The following is a 7,830-nucleotide window of genomic DNA, read 5'->3' as shown; positions in this document are numbered from 1 at the left end:
TTGAGAAGGTAGGTGGCGGTGTGAAGGGCTTCAACCCAAAATGGTGGTGTGAGGTTGGCTTGAAGAAGAAGGGTGCGCAAGACATCATTAGTGGTGCGAATCATGCGTTCCGCTTTGCCGTTTTGGGGTGAAGTATGGGGGCAGGAGAAGCGATAAGCAACACCGTTGGAGGAGAAAAAGGCACGAAGAGATGAGTTCATAAATTCACCATCGTTGTCACACTGCATGCTTTTGATGATTACATTGAATTGGGTGTAAATAAACGTAAAAAAGCATTGAAGGGCTGTGGAAGTTTCGGATTTGTTGCGGAGGGGGAAGGTCCACGAGTAATGTGTATAATCATCAAGCAGCACAAGATAGTATTGGAAACCAGAGAAACTAACAACAGGTGATGTCCATAAATCATAGTGTATTAAATCAAAAGGGGCATAAGTTTTGCTAAAAGAAGAGGGAAAGGGTAAATGAGGCTGCCGGCCAAGTTGGCAAGCACTACATGGCGTGTGAGGAGCCTTATTACAATCTAACTGTTTAGACAGGGAAGAAAATGTGTGGACGCCGGGATGCCCAAGGCGACGATGCCACAAATCCGAGGGGGTGGCTGCAAGGAGAGCGGACGCCGGCGCCGGTTTATTGCCAATGAAGGGGTAGAGATCGCCGTGGCTAACGGAGATCATGAGAACTCGTCGAGTCCGAAGATCCTTCACAAGAAAACCACACGGGTAAAATTCAATAGAGCAAGAATTATCTTTAGTGAATTTACGAACAGAGATGAGGCTAGTGACTACGTTGGGGGAGACAAGAATGTCGGTGAGGCGAAAATTATGAGGGGAGAGGGTGGTAGAGCCCGTGGTAGTGACAGGAAGATGATGCCCATTAACGATAACAATGCTAGAAGGTAAATGTGAAAATGAAGAACTCAACGAGGTCAGGGTACCTTGGGTGCCTGTCACGTGCAAGGAAGTGGCACTATAGAGAAACCACTCAGGAGCTGGGGGCGTGGCGTAGCCGCCGTTGCTGAAGGCGGCTTTGAGCATGGCGAGGTGGTCCCACGAGGGCTGTGGGGGCTGATAGTAGGGAGTGGACGGCACAGGCGAGGGCGTGTATGCAGGGTACGCCTGGGCGTGGGCGCCGGGTCGGGGCCCAAGAACACCGGCGGCGTTCGGCGGAATCCAGCCAGGGCGGGGCGTTGGGAGAGCCATCCCGTACGGGGCAAAGTACCCCGTGAAGGGAGAGAACGAAGGCACCTACTGACCGCGCCTGGAGTGGTCGCCACGCCCACGCCCACGGCCGCGCCCGCGCCCGCGCCCGCGGTCACCACCGTCACCAGAGTGGTCACCGCGCCCGCGACTGGAGGAGTGGGGCGGCAGATGGGAAGCGTCGGGGGCGCGATCATAGGAGCGGTCGGCCGCGCGATCACCCTGGCCGTGACCACCAGAGGAGCCGGCCGAGGAACCGCTGCCCGAGGAGCTGCCGCCCGCCATGGCGAACGCGGAGGCGCCTTCCTCCGCCGCGCGCTGTGCCTGCGACTCCTCCACAAGGACAACACGGGAGAGGACGGTGTCGAAGGGGAGGCCCTGGTCGCCAAGGACGACGCGGATGGTGTCGAGCCGCTTGTCGAGGCCGTGAAGAAACTGCATGGTGAGATCCACCTCGGTAACGGCATGGTCGATCTCAGCGAGCGCGTCGGTGAAGAGTTTGAGACAGCGGGCGTACTCCGACACCGAGAGGTCACCCTGCTTGAGGTTGCGGTATTGGTGGTTGAGGATCATGAAGCGGGCGTCGCGATTGGCGAGGAAGAAATCTTTGATCTTGTGCCACAGGGCGTAGGTGGTGGTGGCACCAAAAACGTGGTCACACATGGTGTCCGAGAGAGTGGCATAGATCCATAGAATGACATGGGCGTCGAGCTCAAGGTATTTGGACGGAGCATTGGGAGGTGGAGGGTGGTTGAGGAGGTAGGAGACACCGTAGCGAACCAGGACCATCAGGAAGAAAGTCTTCCACTTATGATAATTTTGATCGGCAGGATTAAGAAGGAACTTGATTTGGTTCGTGATGTGATCACGAAAAATGGGGTGGGGAACGGCTGTGGCCGGCGAGGGCGCAAGGGAGGTGCCGGCGGTGGTGAAGAGGGGCACAAATTGAGAGGGTGCCGTGGCGGGGAAGGAGCCGCTGAAGAGAGTGGGGGACGTGCCGAAGACGAAGGGAGGGATGGTCGGTGCGGTGGCCGGGGAGGTGCCGGCGGCAGGCACCGAGGAGGAGGAGCAGAGGGTGCCCAGCGACGTAGCCGAGCTCGTGGCGGCGGCGGAGGAGGAGGAGGTGTCGTCCGCGGCCATGGCTAGGGTCCTGGCTCTGATACCAAGTTGGAAAGTGATTTCCCTTGATTGATTCTGTTTACATCTGAGAGTATACATAGGGAGAGAAAGTCCCTAGAGATATGGCATGCAGGCCCTCAGATCCTACAATCTAGGATCGTTACAACATGCCAGTTAATGTTACAAGTGGTACACAAATATACAACTTAACAGGGAGAAAGATGATGCTATAGTAGGGAGAAAGATTTGCCCGTGCGACTCTAATTATGAAAGGCAGGAGGCCCGTATAAATAGTATACACAGGCCAGCTATCTTCCCAGGCTTATAGATATTAATAACCAGGTATGTCCTAGTTCAGATCAACTCATCCAAATTGAACAGTTGTTTAATAGTATTTTGTGAACATTTGTTTGAAATAAGATATGAGTTTTGAAATCCCAAGTTTAGTTAAAGAAGCATTTTTTTAGCAACAGTTGCTAAGATTTTATTGCTGATTTATGGGTACAGGTAAAACGCCGTGATGATGGGATTTAAGTTGAAGCAAAAAACTGCAAAAACAGGAAGAAAGATGGAAGAGAACCTTATGGGTCGGCCCAAAAGTCATGGTGGCGCAACACCGATGCTGATCAATAGCGTATTTTCTTGGGCCTTGCTTTCAGAAGGCAGTTGGTCGAGGCCATTTCGGCCATTTTTCCATCAGATACATAGGTGAAACCTAGAAGGATTTACACTCTCTCCTCGACATTTTCTTTTTTTCTCACAGCTCGGCAGTGCCGCCTTTGGACAAGCCCTCTGTCTCGATTCTCCCTTCGCAACTCAGCTCCACCGACCAGGTCAGTCCTCACTAATGGACGGTTACATGCTTTGTTTTCCTTTTGAACTCTAAATGTGTGCTCGCCTCTGAGGAATTTCTTGGATCCATGTGTTCTATTCAGATGGCGATGGCTGACGAAGAGCCCGATGTCCATGGCTCACCGGGTTCCGCTGGCTCAACTAACAGCCGTCTGCGGGTGCTTGCACAGGTCAGATGAAACCCATCATGTACCCTCTCTGATTTTACTAGACGGTTGCAAAAATATTATCAGTGTGTGGCTCAGAAATTTTTATAATCAAAAAATACTCACATATGTAAACATTGCTAACTCTTGAAAGAAACACGCATCTGATCTAGGGATTATAGATGCGCGCAGATAGTAGTGAAGAAATAGTGATATTTAGATCCATGCGGTGTGATGATTTAAACTCTATTTCTTTGACATGCTCTTTGTGTAGTTAATAGTTTTGTAGGTGTTTCCTCAATTGATTAGATGTTGTCTAGGACTTCTATGTAGCTACATTTTGTTTAGAAAGCGCAAGCATTCTATGTGCCAATTAGATTTCTGTCTTTGAAGTTGATCATATTGATCTTAAATTATCGACTACTCTTACTAAAACAAGTTGTATTTTCAACTGATAAATAGCCCCATTGTTCTTAAAAATGCTTTTCACATGCTCAATGACAATCTGATTAATCGATAGACTTACCATATCTTTTTTATCACTATGATTGCTTTTATCCGCGACTGATTTCTCCGATATCTCTCCCGTACTGTGATGCAATTACTTTAAGCAGTTCCTTGTGGCCTTATGTTTTATGTTCTCGGGCACTGCAGGATACCCGGCGAGTGTTTAAGACCCCACACAGGGCAGTTCTTGAGATGCTCCTAGCACACCTTGGGCTATCACCGGATCAGTATGAATGTGTTGTTCATGAGGATGGCAAGATCCGCGTGACCGTCTTTTTCAACACCTCTACGCTGGATCTTGGAGGACCAATCAGTCATTCCTACTGGTCTATGTTATGCCTAAGACATGCAAAGTTGTGGATCGTCTGTAAGCTACATGTGCTTTCGTTCGTCCTATGCCTATGATATTTGCTACTAAACCTATCGTGCAACATGCTTTCTATGTTCGTACATCAATTGTTAGGTGATTTCTTATTGTGTGCATACAAACAAACCTTACTTCCGAATGATTCTTTGTTAGTTTTTTATTTTTATCATGGTTGAAATAATATTGAGTGCAAAAATAACTTTGCTTAAATCTGGTTGCTCGGCTGACAAAGGTATGCATTTGTCTGTGTACCATCTTACCTCTCCTGTGATGCTTTCTATGCTATGGATATTATGTATTGGATAAGGGCCAGTGCTTACTTAGGCCATTTTGATTTTGATAAACCTATTGTTAAAGTTCAATATACTAGGGCCGATGCCTGAGTACAACTACATATGGATTGTCCTTACGTGAATGGATTGAAAATACGGTTACCTTGGCCATTGTTATTTGTACTATGCATGCAGTGTGAATGCATATGCTAAACCTGACGTTTGACCAAGGCGCGATCCCGATCTAATAAATGTTATGGCTAGCTAGCTCAAGCTCTCAACATCATCTCATATGATTTTTGTCAATCTTGTTTCTCTCTGCAGATCCTATTAATACACGTGGCCTTCCGCTACGCTTGACCGATTTCATCTATGGCCAACTATCTAATCTAGGTAATATGCCCAATTTTCGGTTTTCCATTTTTTTAGCAAAAGGTATAGTCATGCTGAAATATTTTTTGACCCTTCTTTTAGGCAGTGGTATGAAGTGAACGATTCTTACATATATATTTATATGGGTCGAACTATAAATGAGTTCTTCCAGGTGGCGTTGGAAGATATGAACCGCAATGGCGAAAAAGAGATATTACGTCCATGTAAGAAGTGCAAAAACAGAGTTTTGATTGACCCTTCCATTGGTCGTGTGAAGATGCACTTGTTGAAACATAGTTTCATACGGTGGACAAGTCATGGTGAGGCCGAGGAGGATGCCGAAGTCGATGGAGCGACACATGATGATGAGCCAGAAGGAGGCATGAAGAACTGATGGCTGTTCGAGGCACATATTTAAGATGACGTGGACAAAGCTCAATTGCCCAATTAGCGACCCGACATGTGGCTTCCCTATTCTGGATGATGTCTCCCAAAGGGGCTGAGCTGACCACAGTGATGGGATGCTCCTAGAAGTAATGTTTGAGCTTGCTACTAGCCATGAACACGCCAAACACCAGCTTCTGCCAATGTGGATATCTCCTCTTAGACTCGGTCAGAACTTCACTGACATAATATACTGGTCTTTGGACAAGATGTTCTTTCCCGGGCTCTTTACGCTCCACATCAACTGCCACACTCATCGCTTTGTTATTAGAGGCGGTGTACAGGAGCATAGGCTCTTTGTCAATAGGAGCAGCCAGGACGGGCGGCTCAGCCAATAGCTTCTTGAGGGCTTCAAAGGCCTTATCTATAGCGTCACTCCAGACAAAGTTATCAGTCTTTCTCAACATCTGGTATCGAGGAATTGCCTTCTTGCTGAGGTGGCTTATAAACCGACTCAAGGCTGCAATTTGACCAGCCATGTGCTGGACATCATTGATGTTGTCCCGCTTGGCGAGCGAAGTGACTGCTTTCATTGTTCTGACACCAAAAACCGTAGCAACTTCCCCGCGGGAACACCGAAAACACACTTGGCCGGGTTGAACTTCATATGATAGACCCGAAGGTTGTCAAAAGTCTTCTTGAGGTCATCCAACAAAGTCTCTTTCTTTTGAGATTTGACCACAACATCATCGACGTACAAGTGAGCATTGCACCCAATCTGCTTGTGAAAGCAATTTTGTACACATCGTTGATAAGTCGCCCTGCGCTCTTAAGTCCAAAAGGCATAGAAACATAGAAGAAAGCCCCAAAAGGTGTGATGAAGGTTTTCTTCTCTCGATCCTCGACGGCCATGTTAATCTGATGATAACTAGAGCAAGCATCCACAAAACATAAGCACTCACAACCAGCAGTAGAGTCGATGATCTGATCAATGCGGGGGAAGGAAAACAGGTCTTTGGGACAAGCCTTATTAAGATCTTTGTAATTAACACACATATGCCAAGTGCCATTTTTCTTCAGAACAAGCACTAGATTTGCCAGACACTCGGGGTGAAATACTTCAACAATGAACCTGGCAGCTAGCAGCCAGACCACTTCTTCCCCAATAGCCTTGTGTCTCTCCTTGTTAAAATGAAGAAGGTATTGTCTGACAGGTTTCAACTTAGGATCCATGTTAAGATGATGCTTAGCGAGTCCTCTCAGTACACGAGGCATGTCAAAAGGTTTCCATGCAAAGATGTCTCGATTCTCATGGATGAACTCGATGAGCGCGCTTTCCTATTTGGGGTCCAAACCGGTCCCAACCATGAACGGTTGGGACGGATCTCCTGGGGTGAAGTCAACCTGCTTGGTATCCTCAGCCAGCTTGAACTTGAGCAGAGTGTCAGATTATGTGATGGGCTTCTTTAAGGGCATCATGTTGGACGGGTCAACCTTTGGATGTGTAAAATTTGAGATCCTCTGCTGCACAGGCTGACTCAGCACAGGATGTGCCCCCCTCCTCAGACTCCCGTGCGATTTTCCTATCACCATCAACGGTGATAGTGCCTTCTGGCTCATGCATCTTGAGCTTGAGATAGACATAACAGGGCCGGGCCATGAAACGAGCATAAGCCAGCCTCCCAAAGAGGGCATGATATGGACTCTTGATTTTGACCACTTCAAACATTAAGAACTCTGATTTGTAATTATACTCCTCGCCAAACAAAACTTCCAGCTTGATCCGCCCAATAGGATAAGCAGATTTTCCATGAACAATCCCATGAAAGACGGTTGAGGAGGGTAGGAGTTGCTTTTCTGACAGGTTCATGCGTCTGAAGGTATCGTAATATAGGATGTTGATGCTGCTTCGTCCATCCATAAGCACCTTAGTGAGCTTATAGCCAAAGCTAAACAACTCGGATTCTCAACACGAGGAGGATGATCCGCCCTACTCCATGTGACTAGTTATTCTGACCAATTTAAATACTCAGGAACAGCCAGCTCAACCACATTAATAGCACATTTCTGAAGCTTGCGATCCTGCTTGCAAGTACTAGTCATGAAGATGTGGTACTGCCCAGTATTCAACTGCTTGGGATTGCTCTGAAAACCAGACTGGTTGCCCTGTTGCTGAACTCCTAGGCCAGAATGTTTATTTCGACCATTATTACCGGAGCCTTGATAAACAGACCCTGAGCCGCCTGAGCCCTGATAGCCGGGGTTCTGGAAGCCACCAGATGAGTCGGCTCCCGGGAAGCCAGATCCTGAGCCGCCTGCTCCACGGTACGTGGGGTTTCCGCCCCTGCCACCTTGATGATTCTGGTACGTTTGATTGCGGAAAGACTGCATAATGTAAAAATTATCCCAAGAATGATTCGCCGGTTTATCAGGGAGGCCGTGTTTGGGACATGGGCCTTTGAGGGCTTCCTTGAAATTACGAGCTTTATTTCCACCGAAGGATCTCCCAGAGTTGTTCTGTTTCTGGCCCTTTGAAACCAGTGTTGGTATTAGCAACAAAATCTGAGCCGCCCTCTGGGTGCTTCCACTTTCCACCATTGCCTTGATTGCCGTGG

General features: G+C 47.9%; 1 long non-coding RNA gene across 1 annotated transcript in view; it reads left to right on the top strand.

The window, feature by feature from the left end:
- Nucleotides 1-4,379, top strand: part of LOC123173439 (uncharacterized) — a 7,504-nt gene extending 3,125 nt beyond the window's left edge. Inside the window, exons 5-8 of the long non-coding RNA XR_006486217.1 lie at nt 2,823-2,949; nt 3,079-3,148; nt 3,251-3,337; nt 3,968-4,379. This is a non-coding gene — a long non-coding RNA (uncharacterized lncRNA). The remainder of the gene's footprint in view (nt 1-2,822; nt 2,950-3,078; nt 3,149-3,250; nt 3,338-3,967) is intronic.
- The last annotated feature ends 3,451 nt before the right edge of the window (nt 4,380-7,830 follow it).

The sequence above is a fragment of the Triticum aestivum genome, unplaced genomic scaffold (assembly GCF_018294505.1).
Source record: "Triticum aestivum cultivar Chinese Spring unplaced genomic scaffold, IWGSC CS RefSeq v2.1 scaffold104551, whole genome shotgun sequence".
In the NCBI taxonomy this organism is placed as follows: domain Eukaryota; kingdom Viridiplantae; phylum Streptophyta; class Magnoliopsida; order Poales; family Poaceae; genus Triticum; species Triticum aestivum.
The sequence above is the reverse complement of the archived record's forward strand: the minus strand, read 5'-3'. Positions and strand labels throughout refer to the sequence as shown.